Source organism: Neopsephotus bourkii, unplaced genomic scaffold (assembly GCF_033783945.1).
Source record: "Neopsephotus bourkii isolate Nb327-2 ecotype Australia unplaced genomic scaffold, CSIRO-AGI_Nbou_v1 NB_1574, whole genome shotgun sequence".
NCBI lineage: Eukaryota > Metazoa > Chordata > Aves > Psittaciformes > Psittacidae > Neopsephotus > Neopsephotus bourkii.
This window is the reverse complement of record NW_026902050.1, coordinates 2,243,190-2,256,995: the sequence shown is the minus strand read 5'-3', so window position 1 is coordinate 2,256,995 and position 13,806 is coordinate 2,243,190.

Genomic DNA, 13,806 nt, shown 5'->3' with positions numbered 1-13,806 from the left:
GAAAACCCAGGCTTAACGTGAGCAGAGCTGCTGCTCTGTCAGCTACAGGTTATGTCAATGTTTCCATTAGAAACCCCCGTGTGCAAGGTTTATAGCTTGGCTGTGAAAGTGCCCTCAAGGCCAGGCTCTGGCAAGCCAGGGAAACCCACGGGTTTCTGCTGAAATATTCAGCGCGGCTGCTCCCATGCTTGCACATTGCTTTTCACCACATGCAAATCAAGGGGGCTTACTCGGCAAGCAGGGCTCGGCATGCTGAGCTGGAAGCACCAGAAACCCTGTGTGAATGGTCCCTGCCTGCCTGCAGCCGCAGTGCTGTGTCCCCAGGACAGGGCGGGCAGGGTTGCCTGGCCAGCTCTTGCACCGTGGGATCCCACGCTCCCAAGCAATGCTGCAATGCAAACAGTGAGGTGAATTTACTAAGCGGCAAACCAGGGGTGCAGCACCAGAGCCCAGGGCCAAAGCCACTGGTGAGCTGTGGCAGGAGGAGGGTGTGGGACTGGGACTCCTGGTCACTTCTGGCCGTTGGACCAGGAATCACCTCGTGCTTCTCTGCAGTAACGATCCCTGTGTTCCATGGTGGCCCTCCCCGGGAGCCCAGCCGAGCATCCTGGTCCAAGCTGATACACAGCCATGGCCCAGGGATGGCGCCAGCCCAGCACTTGGCAGGAGGATTTTATGCAGCAGCCAGAGCCCTGTAAGAGGCTCCCTTTGCCGGCAGCATGCTGAGCCTGGATCTGACCCTGCCCTGGCTGCTTGCTTCCCGTCGGGATGCTGCTTGGCCATGGGACAAACGCGCATCCAGGCCTCCTCCCTTCAATCCAGCCCTTCCCACTCCTGGGAAGCTGCTCTTGACACATACACATTTGCCTATTTTAAACTGCTGCCAAGAGCACTTGCAGGATGAGATTTCTCTGTGAGCATGATGTCCCAGGGCAGGCAAGACCGCTTTCTTCCCTTGCTCTTCCTCCTGGAAGGCTGGAAAAGTGGAGAGAGACAGATGTCAGCAAGTCTTCTGGGCATGGTGCTGGGCTCCCCAGTGGCACAGCCATCACCGCTGGCACGAGTGGTGGTCCACTTGCCCAAAGTGACCCTGGCTCTTGCAAATAAGGGATTGGTCTGTAAGCAGTCCCAGAAAGCCAGGGAACCCCAAGGGGGTGTCATGGCCCCAACCTGCGTGTTGGAAGGATGCCGGAGGGATGCTGCTTCCGTGGCAGGTGCCCAGGGAGATTATGAGGGGATTATGGGGCAAATCTGGTAAAACTAGCATCATCCACCAGTGTCCAGTAAGGGACTTGGCAGCCCCCCACCAGCAGTGGGAGGGTGAGAGTCCAGAGGGGTAAAAGCTGCAGCACCAGCCTTGGGGCATAAAATGAAGTATAAAATACTAAGGAGTAAGTTTCAGCTTTTTACCCCCATGAAATCAGAGCATCACTGTTTAGATTTATAGGCCATACTGAAGCATGTAATGCATTTTAGCATACAGTTTCAGGCTATGACACATCCCCAGACAAGCAGGAGCAGTGCAGCTTGGGCAGGTACCAAGGGGGAGAGGGCACAGAGCAGCTTCAGGTCCCAGTGTGCTCATGGTAACTCTGAGCACTCACTGGACTGGGGTCTTCGCAGGCAGCCTTTCTGCTGCCCTGCCATGTCCATGCCTCTCCAAACTGCAGGCTCCACTCACCCAACAACGAATAGAGAGAGGAAAAAATGGGGGGAGAAGAAAAAACCCAATTCCTTGCCATTTTGCTGCTGCCTTTCCAGTACGCTTGAGTTACCATGGTTAGTTTTCCACTGTTCTCCTTGACCCCTGCAGCTTTCCCTTATGAGTTAGTGTCCTGGAATGTCTCTTTACGAGGTGCCTAGAGAAGTAAAGCTGACCTGATGCCAGTGCCCCCACACTGAGGACTTTATTAGGTTTTTTATTTTCTGTCTGGGTGCTCTCACTTGCCTCAAACTTTCCACAGCTGCTAGGATTTATTAACGAGGGAGGTTCGTTTGTGTCCTGCCTCCCCTTCCCCTGCTTGGTGAATTGGTGGTATTGCTCTGCCAGTTACTATTTTTAATGCCTTTTGGGGTGGTTTAGGGAGATCTAAAGATTTTGCTTGTGCAGATTTTGGAATATTTTGCTTGTGCAGAATCTGCAAAGATCTCCTGAAAACCAAAATAAGTCCTAAAAGAAATGTGGGGGGCCACAGAGGGGAGCAACTGTGATGGGACCATCCTGGTGGAAACACAGGACAAAGCAAGTGGAGTCCAACCACGAGATAGCACTGGAACCAGGAAAGCCAAAACCAGCTGCGTTGCTGCTGATGGGATACAAATCCCAAGAATTAAGAGGTTAGAATCATTTTAGTTCCCCTAAATGCTTAAATATCGGAGTGGGGAGAGCCTCCTTGTCTCCCAGACTGGAAGGGCCCCATGGCACTGAGCTGTAGGCTGAGGAGGAGGCTGAGAGGTGAAGATGTGCTGCATGGGCAGGAGTAAGGATGAGCAAGGCTGGAGGAGCAGAGAGGCCCTGCAATATAAACATGCGGAGGGCCAAAATGGTACAGGGAGGGGAAAGAAGGGACAGACTTTGAAGGCAAGAGGAAGAATGGCCAAATATTTATTTGTCCATAAAGTAAGTCTCCATAGCAATGAAATGGTTCACAATACATTTCCCAAACAAGCCCAGCCATGCGGCACGCAGGCAGAGCTGCAGGAGGGGACGTGAAGCCTGCCTGGGCACTGCACTGCTGGGGGTGGCCGGTCTGGCATGAGGGAATGCCCCTTGGGGGCCACCATGCAGATCCAATTGATGCCATGGGCGGTGGCAGTGGGGTTATTGCGGTGCCAGGGGGGAGGTAGAAGGAGTAGGTGGAGTTTCAAAGGTCTGTGTGTCAGGACATCTCAGGGTCAGGCAAGTGTGAGATGCACAAGCCCAACCAGGGTTAGGCATGCAAGCACATAGGATGTGCTGCCCCAAAATGCTAGGAAGACAAAGCGACTGTGTGGCAGGATGTAAAGCTGGCTGCTGCTGAGGAGCTGGGGATGCTGCCCAGGCTGGCAGCAGCCTCGGTGCAGCAGCACAGACCCCATCACACCTGGTACATGGCTCTGGGGTTACGGGGCACCTTGAATTCATTACTGAGCAAGCAGCATCTCCTGGGTGGGTGCCAGCAACAGCAACACATCCATACTTTACAGCTGGGGCAAGTCCTGCATGGACCACACAGGCAGTGGATTGCTTGCCCCAGGAAGCATAGGGAGTTCCCCAGGCCATCGTACCCCACAGGGCAGGAGACAGTCAGAAGGGGCCTGATCCTGAGCCCTGAGCTCCATAGGGAGCCCTTCCCCAGCCACCTTTGCCTGCTGCTCCACCGTGTGAACTCGGCTACTGCCTGACCCCAACATATCTCAGCAGCAGCGTCGAGCACCACTCCCAGAGCTCGTGCTTAGACAAATGTCACTGCTAATAACTTGGCTCCCATACACAGGGACATAAATTCCATTATTTTGATGTCAGCTGCACAATTTGTTCCTGTAACAAGGTGTTTTAACCTCACTTCATATTCATTGTTCTGCCCGCTTTGATTTTACTGTAAATGACTGAATTCGCTTTTGATGTGGTGCCAGTGCCCCATAAATCTTGACACTCTCTGTAAGAAAGGAAAGAGCCCTCCCCCCTGTTTGGTTTGCAGAGAGTGGTGGCAGGGAGGGGGACGACAGCTGCCGGGGCACCGGTATGGTCCATGCAGGGATCCTGCGGAACTCGAAGCAAGGTTCAGCTGTGAGCATTCACCTGGTTTTTCCCATCAGGGAAAAGGAACGTAAGAGGGGAGAAGGTGGTGGGGACGAGGAGTTGCATCTCTCTTAAAACCATGAGCTGTGAACCAGCCTCATTCAGAGATTCACGGCTCCTTTGAGAACCCAGCCGGCACTTACAGCTTGTAAGAAAACCCCAGACCAAGCGTGATTTGTGTGGTTTGAGGTTTCATCCCAAGCTGCTTTTAAGTGTTTCAGTTCCCAGCACCTCTTCCAGAGTGTGCTGGAGGTGAAAAAGCACAATAAAACCACCCCCCACAAAACCCACACTTAACTGAACATTTCCAAGCCCAGCAGCACTTGGGGGACGAAACCTTCCATTATTGCCATTGCCCAAATTCCTTCTAACCCCAGCAGCAGTTGGATCAGACTCCTGCTTTCCAGCCAGTAATGCTGCCTTGGTTTGCTCCTCATCTGCCTGAGTGTTTCTGCCCAGGCTGCCTGGTAATGTAGCCAGATGAGTTCTGGGGGTACTACTTGCAAGACAAGCTGTTCCCTAGAGCCGCCTGCCTTGGAAGTGTGATCCCCTGACCTGAGCCTGGCAGGGATTGAGGTGCTGGCCTCAGTGCTCACACCAGGGTGAGGGTAGGACTCGTGACCAGAAGGAAGCTGTGTCCCTGCTACCAAAAAACAATAGTTGGAAAGGGGTCGTAGCCTTGGCCAGCCTCCTGGGATGGGGCTGGGGATGGGGATGGCTGCCTGGTGGTGAGGGCAGAAACTATGCTGCCTCTGCAAGGGACAGACCTGGTCCTGCACAGCTTCATCCCAGCCAGATGCCTTACCCTGGTGCTGCCACACACACACACGGGGTCCTTCAAAGGGAAAGGATCCTTCCCCAGGTTATGGCAGAGAAGTGTGGGAGCACAGGGAGTTGGGGTGGTGCCTGGTGTCGGGTGCACAGTGCCTGCTGTGCATGGCACATGGTGTATGTTGTAGTGCAGTGCCCATTGCAGTGGGGTGCACAGCAGACAGTGCAGGGTGTGCACAGCGGGTGCATGGTGAGCAGTGTGCAGTGTACAGCGCAGGGTGTGCACAGCGGGTGCTCGGTGCGTGGTGTGCAGCATGCGAGGCGCAGTGCAGGCTGTGGTGTGCAGCGCACGGCGCGCTGACCTCTCGTTGCCTCTGGCCCTGAGTGAGGGCCAGGAAGGGAAGTGCTGCCGGTCCCGCTGCTTTCATCGGAGATCTGGAGCACCGAAGCCTGCCCAGATCCTAATCAGTGTGGGAAAGCAACGGCAGGGCCTGCTCTCGCCCTGGCCTGCTGGAGATGCCTTTTATTTTCGTAAGCTTTATCACAGCCCGCAGCCCCTGATAACCGCCCTCAATAAACGGAAGGGAACGTGGCGGACGGCCAGGGCCGCTCGCAGGCGCACGCGCTCGCTCGCTGCCGCCCCGCTCCCCGGGGGGACACCCCATCACACGCCAGCTTTCAAAGCCTTCCTTTTATTCCTCCGCCGCCTCTCAGCACGGGGAAAACCACATGGCCCCCCATGGGGGACCGGACAGCGCCTGCCGGCCAATTCCTGCCCAGCCCCAGCCTCCCCCCTGACCCCAGCCTGTCGCCAAGCCGGGGTCCTGCGCGAAGCGCTCCGCACGAGCTCTCTCGGGGCCATGGTAGCTCACGATGTGGCCAGCCCCCTCCTCGGGGCTGAGAGAGGGCAGTTTGGGGATGGTTGCATCCTCTCCAAGTGGCAAGAAGGGGGTCGCATCCCATGGGAGGGCTCAGGCAGCAGCTTCTGAGGTCTCAGTGCTTCTCCCTAGGGCTTCTCTCCTGTTGAGTATGAGGATTGCTGGGGTTTGCTGCAAATTGCCAGTTTGGGCTGTTTCTTTTCCTTTCTTTATTTATTTTTCCTTTGCTAAAATTTTGGGCTTTGTTTAGGAAGGTTTACATTCCTGGAGCATGGAAAAACAGGATCCAGTGGGATGTTTCCACACTGGCTCCACAGACTGACAATGATGAAAGTTAACCCTTTTCCATTCCTGTTTGGAGTTGCTGCTGGTGAAAGGCATCCCTGCCCAGGCTGGCTGCTGCCCCGCAGCTCCTGCCAGTTCCCAGCTGTGTGGAGCCCAGCTTTCCTGTGGCCTTATCTCCCCTTCAGCATCTTCCTTCCATTGCAGGCAGGGGCTGGAGACAGGAGAGTTTGCTTGTGTTTCATTTTGCACTGTGACTTACAATAGCTAATTTTAAGTCGTACCTTATCCCAGCCTTTGCAGAAAGCAGCTTGCTGCAGCTGGGTACCAGGTTTTTGCTTCTACACATGTATTCCCTTGCTGCAGTGGGACGAGCTGCCTGGGACCAGTGGAGGAGGGTTTGGTTGCTGCTGGCTTATACCTAACCTGCCTGCACTGCCATTTGTGAGGGAGGCCACCCAGCTGGTGCTGACAGCTTCTGCTGCTAAACTGACTCGATTTGATACAGAAATGGTGCGGAACCACAGCACTGCGAATTAAAGGTATACAAATTGCATGCCCCATCACATGTTCCAGAGCTTTGGCTGAATGCATCTGGTCTGGTTCACTCCAGCCAAGGTGCGGTGGGTGCCCAATGGGTGGCTGTCATCTGCATTTGCCGGGGCACCATGGGCTCCATAGGGATTCACAGGAGCCTCTCCTGTCTGCATTTGGACAGTCAGCAGCATCTCTTGGGACTCCCTCTGTAGCTCCAGTGCTGCAATGGAGGTGACAGCAGGCAGCAGCCTGAGAAACATCTTCCCCTGTTCAGAGTCCCTTCTCACAGGAGCATACCACAGCATGCTCTCCCCCTTCTTCAGCTTCCTCCCAGCTTTTCATCCCATTTCTCCAGTTTGCCACAGTCCTTTTTCTGTCTGCGGCCCTAGCCTTGCATGGCATGCAAATTTAATAAATACACTCTCTGTTTCTCCACACTGGCCATTAATGGGAGCGCTCAATAGCAATTTCCAGCCCCACAGTGAGCCATTGAGAGCTGCTCTCTCAACACTGTCTCCCTGCTCCCTCCACACCCATCCTGCGGCACCCATCCTGGCCCCAGTGTCCCACCACTCTGTGGGCAGGGCAGGCAGAGCACCCTGCGCCTGCCTGCAGCTCCCATCCCACAGCCACTGCTACTCCTCAGTCTGCAGGCTTGTTATACCCCGCTGGGAAATGTGATTGGCTGGGCTGTAGCCCCCCTCTCCTCTTTTGTCCCTTGGTAAGATGGGTACTGCTGGTCTTGGGGTACCAAGAGAGTGTCTTCATGGTGCTCTCACAAGTATTGCTGATGGCTCTGAGATCCCACCAGGGAGTTTGATCCTAGTTTGCTGCTAAGATGGCTCAGGCCCAGCCAGTCTGGAAACACGAAACACACCATGTAACATTCCATAGCAAAAGATTGAGGGGGTGTTTCTCTGTCGTGGTTTAAACCCAGCCAGACAGCTCATTCACTCACTCCCCCCCCTTCTTACCTTCCCCCTACGCCCGGAGGGACGGAGAGGAGAATCGAAAAGAATGCAGCTCCCATGGGTTTAGATAAGAACAGTTTAGTAACTAAGGTATAACACAAATCACTACTGCTACCACCAATAATAATAATGATAAGAGAAATAACAAGGGAAGAGAATACAACACCTCAGCACCCGCCAACTGATAACTCACCCCCCCCAGCCTGACCAAGCACCGACCGATACCTCCTCCAACCCCGCAGTCTCCCAGCCCTTCTGGGTCACTCTCCCTTACATCCTGGGCATGATGTGCTGTGGTATGGAATACCTCTTTGGTCAGTTTGGGTCAGGTGTCCTGTCTCTGCTTCCTCCCGGCTTCCCCTCCTCCCTGGCAGAGCATGAGGCTCACAGAATCTTTGGTCAGACTAAAACGCCAGTGTTATCAGCTCTGTTCTCAGGCCAAAAGTCAAAAGAGGAGAAAAATGACTGCTACTGCTGAACCCAGGACATTCTCCTACTTTGGTGGTACTTTTGCCTCCAACAGAGGCATGTTATGGAAGGACCAAACCCTTCAACTATTACAAATGAGAAGTACTTTATTTTCCAGGCTCACTAGAAGAAAAATTTGCAAAGACAAACACACTGGCTTTCTGCAACTGTTCCCACTCTTGGAAGAACATCCCTTTCTGTCAACAGGAACACTTTCCTGTTAGATGTTCCAGTTACGCTCCATATAATCTTTCAGGCGAGAATCTTTAGATGCTCTGTTCCTCCTTGTGTAATATCTTGGCTCCAGGTCCTGGCTCTGTTGAAAGCAAAGGAGTTTGAGGGCTTCTGGGGCCTTGAAGGATGGGGCCCATGGGACAGCAGTGGAAACCGTGCAGAATTAAGGCTAAATTTATGAAACTCCTTAAGAGGGACATTGAAAAGCTGCTGGCTTCTCACCCAGGAGTCCTCCAGGGCAGCTGAGCAGCATGGGGTCCTGGTCCACCTTGCAGTGATCCTGCATGCCAAGCTTGTGTCCACAGCATGAGCCACCTTCACGTCCTCACCCTTGATTCCAAGGGACTTGGGCTCCTTCTGGAGGTGTCCATTAGCAAGACAGGCTGAGACCCTTCTCTGATGTCCTGCCTGCCTGAGAGCCTCCAGGGATGTTCCAATGGGATGTGGCATTAGTCACACAACCAAGGAGCGTCCTTGAACTTTCCTCCCTGGGGTTTTGTTCTTGAAGGTGCTGGCAATGAGAAAACCCTCTCCGTGTCTTTCCCCCACCACAAAGCGTCCTTTACAAAAATAAAGTGCCCAGAATAGCCCTAGACAGTGCTTGACATTTGCCAGACAGCTGCTGTCGAGAGTGCTACAAAGGTTATGGATTGCTCCCTGCCTCGTTCCTCCTCCCTCCACACCACCGCCTGTGTGAACCCTGGAGCAGGGCCAGGTTCCATGGGAGTCCCGTGGTTTGGAAAAGACAGACTTAATTTGAGAGGGAGCTGGGATGCAGGGGGATGTTTGTGTATTGCTGCCTTCTGTCCTGGCTGGACAGCTTGGAGCAGAGATGGGGTGACTTCTGCAAGGGGAGCTGAAAACCCTTGTGTGAGCTCTTCCCATGCCTGAACTGGCAGGATGCTGCCAAGAAGCCTGGTGTCCATGGTGCAGAGTTGTCCCCATCTGTGAAGTGCTGGGCACCTGTGCTTGGCCTTCCAGGTGTCTGGAAACAGAGAGGGGCTGCCCCATAGTGACCTACCTGCAGTGTCACAGCCAGACATAATAGGCCACCAACAAGTACACAGTCAGCCCAGGAGACTGGGTGGCCAGCTGTGCCTGGGAAAGTCATGACTTGAAGGAACACTTGGGAGTCAAAGCCCCAGCTCAGGTGTAAGGAGTCATGCAGCCTGGGGAGAGCAAGAAGGTGAGAGAACTGCAAGGATGTGGGGACATGGTGAGAGGTCAAAGGAAGGGCCTGGCCTTGTGATGAGAAGCAAAAGGGACAGAGCTTAGTGAAGAAAAGGTTGAGAGGCAATTTAAGCACCTGCAAGAGTCAGGGGAGACCTTCTTTCTGAGGTGTCTCTGGCCTTGTGCAGACTGGAGGGTTTATCATCTTCCTTGGGAGCACCCAAGGGGAGTTGCAGCTGGGGTCAGGGCACTATCTGTGGCCAAGAGGGGATATGAAATTGCACTGGAAGTCCCCTTAAAGTCACAATCAGAGCCTGAAAAGTGAAAGACGGAAGCATGAACTTTTAAATTAAATACATACAGAAATACTTGTAATCCATGATCTTAACCAAAATGAGAAGCCAGCATCAGCAAGCGATAACCTGTTTTTTTTATTGAGTAGCCAAATAAAGTTATATGTGTATTTTAAGCAAGAGTCAACAGTCTTTAAATAGAAATGGAAACAAAGCATGCAGGAAGGAAGGATGTTTATCACTTAGGACAGAAGAGTGTCTTTGAAATGTTAAATGCGGTAAAAATTTGTCTTACACTGTACAAGTTAGGAATAGAGGCCTCAAATAGCAGCTAAGTCCCAGCAACATCACCAGACTCATGCTGTCTTGAACTGGAGGCAAGGAGGCAACCAGCAGTCAGGGAAAAGTGCAGGATCACCATCAGCTCCATCCATGACTTTACCAACTTTGGGAGATAGCAAATAGTTGGAGGTCTCCAGGTGTGGGTTTGTTTTCCCTTACCACAACTGTGGGGCTCTTTCCTGCATGGGGCAGGGGTCCTGCTCTGTGGGCAGCCGTTGGGGCCCTGCTGTGGGTGAGATCAGAGAAGTCACAGGAGCTGGTGGATCTGTCAGAGATGCACAGCCCAGAGGATCTCCATAGACAACCTGGGTTGGCTTTTTTTGGCTTTTTCCTCACACTTTTATGTTGACATAAATGCAGGTTTCCAAGGAAGTGCAGGTACCGGCTGAGGCCGTGTTGCCAGTTTTCTGCAGGATCTGTCTTGTTTCCTGGGACGTGAGACTATTTTAAGGGCTCTTCAGATCTCTGAAAAAAGTCACCTCTGAGACTTTTTCTGTGCCTGTTTCTCCAGCGTGCACACTGATTTGTCCCTGCAGTTTCACCACCCAGCAACTTTGATGTCTACAAGTCTGCCACGCTCACCTCTGAAGCATTTCCCATCACATGTCTGGCTGTTTATACCTTCAAGGCACGCAGCCACCCTTTTCTGTTTAAGGACTGACTTGACCACATCAGTAGAGCGAGAATTTCTAAAAATAGATGAACTGGCAAACTTCACAATCTGGAAAATGACATGCTTTTGAAATCTCTGGAAAAGAATGGATTTCTTAAAGTATAGTTTACAAATACTGATTTCATTATTTATGGTAGCTGTAAAGCGTGGTGCGTTCAGAAAGCACTGTCCCACTGAAGAAGTGTGTTACTCATTACCACAGCTTTAGCATTCCAGCATGTTCCTCAACTGAAATTTAGCCAAGAGAACAAGCTGGGGGCATACACAGGGGCAGCCTGGGGAAAGCTGCTTCTTATTGCATGTTGGAAAAAGGCAATGAATAGGAGAAGGGGAGACTCAAGGGGGCTGACAGAGCCTCTGCTAGAGTACCTTTGAGCACCAGAACAAGAGGGCAATGCAAAAAAAAACCTTAAAAGTAGCAAATTCAGAGTGGGAAAATGAAGGAAATAGATTTTCATGGAGTGAACACTCAGCCCAAGACACCTGGTGGGCTGAGGATGGAGCTGTTGGGAGCAGTGGGACACTTCTCTGGCTAAGGTGCTGGGGCTTGAAGGCACAAAGCTCATGAGTTTTGGAAGGAAAGACCCATGTGTAAAGTACCCAGAGGATTTCAGATGAGTGGTTCTCCTCCATGCTTGCACTCAGTGTCTTCTCCTCCCATCCCTCCTTGGTACACCAAAAATTTCTCATCTTTTTGCTGTTCTTTCTTCAATATTTTGCTCAAGTCAGCAACCTCTGAGATTTCTTTTCCTCACATGCTGTTCTAGACTGAGACTACCTCTCTTCCAGGTCTTTTGAACAGCTTCCATTTTGCCCAAGAATCTTTATCGGGATCCCAGCAGCTAAATTTCTCTGTGATCACTGTTTTACCTCTGCCACTGTGTTGTCCCTCATACACTCCACTTTTGTCATTCTTAAAGCCACTGGTAGCCAAGGGAACACGCTCCTTTTTATGCCAGCTGTCCTGGTCTTATTGTTTCTTTTAAAAGCTTTATTGCATCATTGCTCTCTGCTCCCCTCACTATTTCCATCAGTGTATTTGTAGACACGGGTAAGTATTGCAAGACTGCCTGCACCTGTTCCTCCAAGTTCTCCTTCTCCTCTGCATCTTGCCTTTCTGTGGAACCCTCTTGCAGGAATTCCTCTCCCAGGCTTGTGTTTCACCCTCAAGCTGTACCTTTGGAGTTCTGAGACCATGCTCTGAAGTCTTGGCACTGCAGAAGCGAGAGGTTTCTCAGGAATGTTCTCTTTGGATTTGGGGTCTGCTTCAACTGTTACAGCCATGTATAGAGGTATAAGTGTGTACATATGTATATATATATATATATATATATACACGCTGAGGAAATTTCTGACATCCCACTGCAATGGCAAGCAATTGGAGCAGAACATCTTGACACTGAGGGTGGTATCCACAGCCCTCCTGCCAGTGCTGGTCTTCTGCAGGACTCCTGTCCAGTTGCTGCTCCTGAGCACCTGCACGGTCCCTTGCTTTGAGAACGCTGTATGAGTTTGGTACCGAGGGGATGCTGCACCTCCTAAGTCCTTGTCCAGACACTGTGTCAGGGCCATTTACATAGTGGTGGGTGGAACTGGGATTTTTCGGACTTTTCCTGCTCCTCCTTCAATTTACTGGGAAGTGCATGAACACATCCGTGGTGCCCTGCTGTACAGCTGAGAGGAGGTTGTTCTTCCCATGTGTTGAGAAAATCCTTATTAGAATATGCTCCCCCTAAAACCTTTTGGGCTGTGTCCTCAGCTGCTGCCTCCCATACTCAGTGTAACTGGGCACATCTGCTCTTGGCTCTTACTGAGCTAATCACACAATGGGGCACGGTGTTTGGAGCTGCCGGGGTGGCTGGGAGAGGAAAACAGCACTCCTGAAGTAAGGAGTTAATGCCGCACTGTAATGATTTGCTCCCTAATGTATTTATAAGTTTTACATCTATCTGACATTTTATGAGCAGGCAGCACCACAAGAGGCAGCTGATCTCATTGCTCACTGCAATGAACTTTCACAGCTTTTCTGCCTTCCTGTGCCATGTTTGCACGGGACAGGGTTGGCCCTGATGGCACAAGCTAGGATGCCCCAGGAGCTGAGCAAACAGATTCCCACCACACAGAGATGGACTTCACCTCCAGCCAGACCCTGAGTGAAGGACTGTTGCTTTCCAGAATGGATTTTCTGGCAGTTGCATCCCCTTAAAGGTGTCAATAAATCCCATCCCAGAGTGGCCTGCTGAAGTTACATGGAAAAAGCAAAATAAAAATGGTTTGGTGGGGAAGAAAAGCATCTTCTTGGTCCACTTGTGAAGAGAGACGACAAGGTTTGCAATTACCCAGAGAAGAAGAGTGTGCACATCTCCCTGAAGCAGGAGCCACATGTAGCACCCCCTGCCTGCCTGACCCTCACATGTGGCCCTGTGGCCATCCCAGTTTCAGTGTCAGCCATCAAGTTGGCATCCGCATCCCGTGTCTCAGCTGACACAGGGACAGCAAGGACTAGCACCATCTGGGCATGGGGAAAGCGTGACCAAGGGACAAATGTCACCCGTATGCTGATGGCACCAGACCCGGGGCACACAGATGGCTCCTCTCTCAGCCCTGGCATGGATGTAGAGAGAGGTAAGAGGACACCAACCCACCACCGACAGCTCCTGGCACCAGGCCCCTCTCCTTTCTCCTCCTGACTGAAATTTTCCAGGCTGCAGGTCCTGCTGTGGCCATGGCTGAGGGCAGATGTCACACTGCAAATGCACCCTGCAGAGCACAGGACCAGGAGCATTCTGGATCAGCTTCTAGGCAGCATGACCCCAAAGCCAGACCTGTCTGCATCCTGTGGGCAACCTCATCCCTGCATGTTCCAAGCCTACAGAAAGTTTTACAGGGGCAGATGTCCCAGAGGATCAGTGACTCCTTGGGCACAGAGAAACTGGGCTCCAGCCACTCTCAGTCCTGCTCAGATGCTTGTGGCCAGATGGGATATAGCCTGTACTGCCCAAGCATGCCCCTTCTCTTTCTCCTGTGGCCTCCTGCCTCTCTGCCACCTTACACACACCATCCTCATTTTTGGATGCTTCAGAGACACTGGTTCCCTCTGTCTGGATTTGATCAGTCCCCATGTTTGAGCTGATATCCAGCCTTTCCCTCCACTCTGCCATCACAGTGACACACGGAGGCTGCCTCACAGCTGCAGCAGTTTGCAGCCCTTAAGAGTTACAGTCCACTGGTGCCCGCATAGGGTCCAGGGTTGTGCAAGGGGTTGTGACGCAGACAGAAGGGCATCCTTGATCATGAATCTTCCCCCCACCTTTTGGGGCCATCCTGATGTTGGGACTCTGATATGCAAATGTGCACATATGCACATATGCATCTTCTCCTTTTGCTCTGAGAAATGGCTTTACAT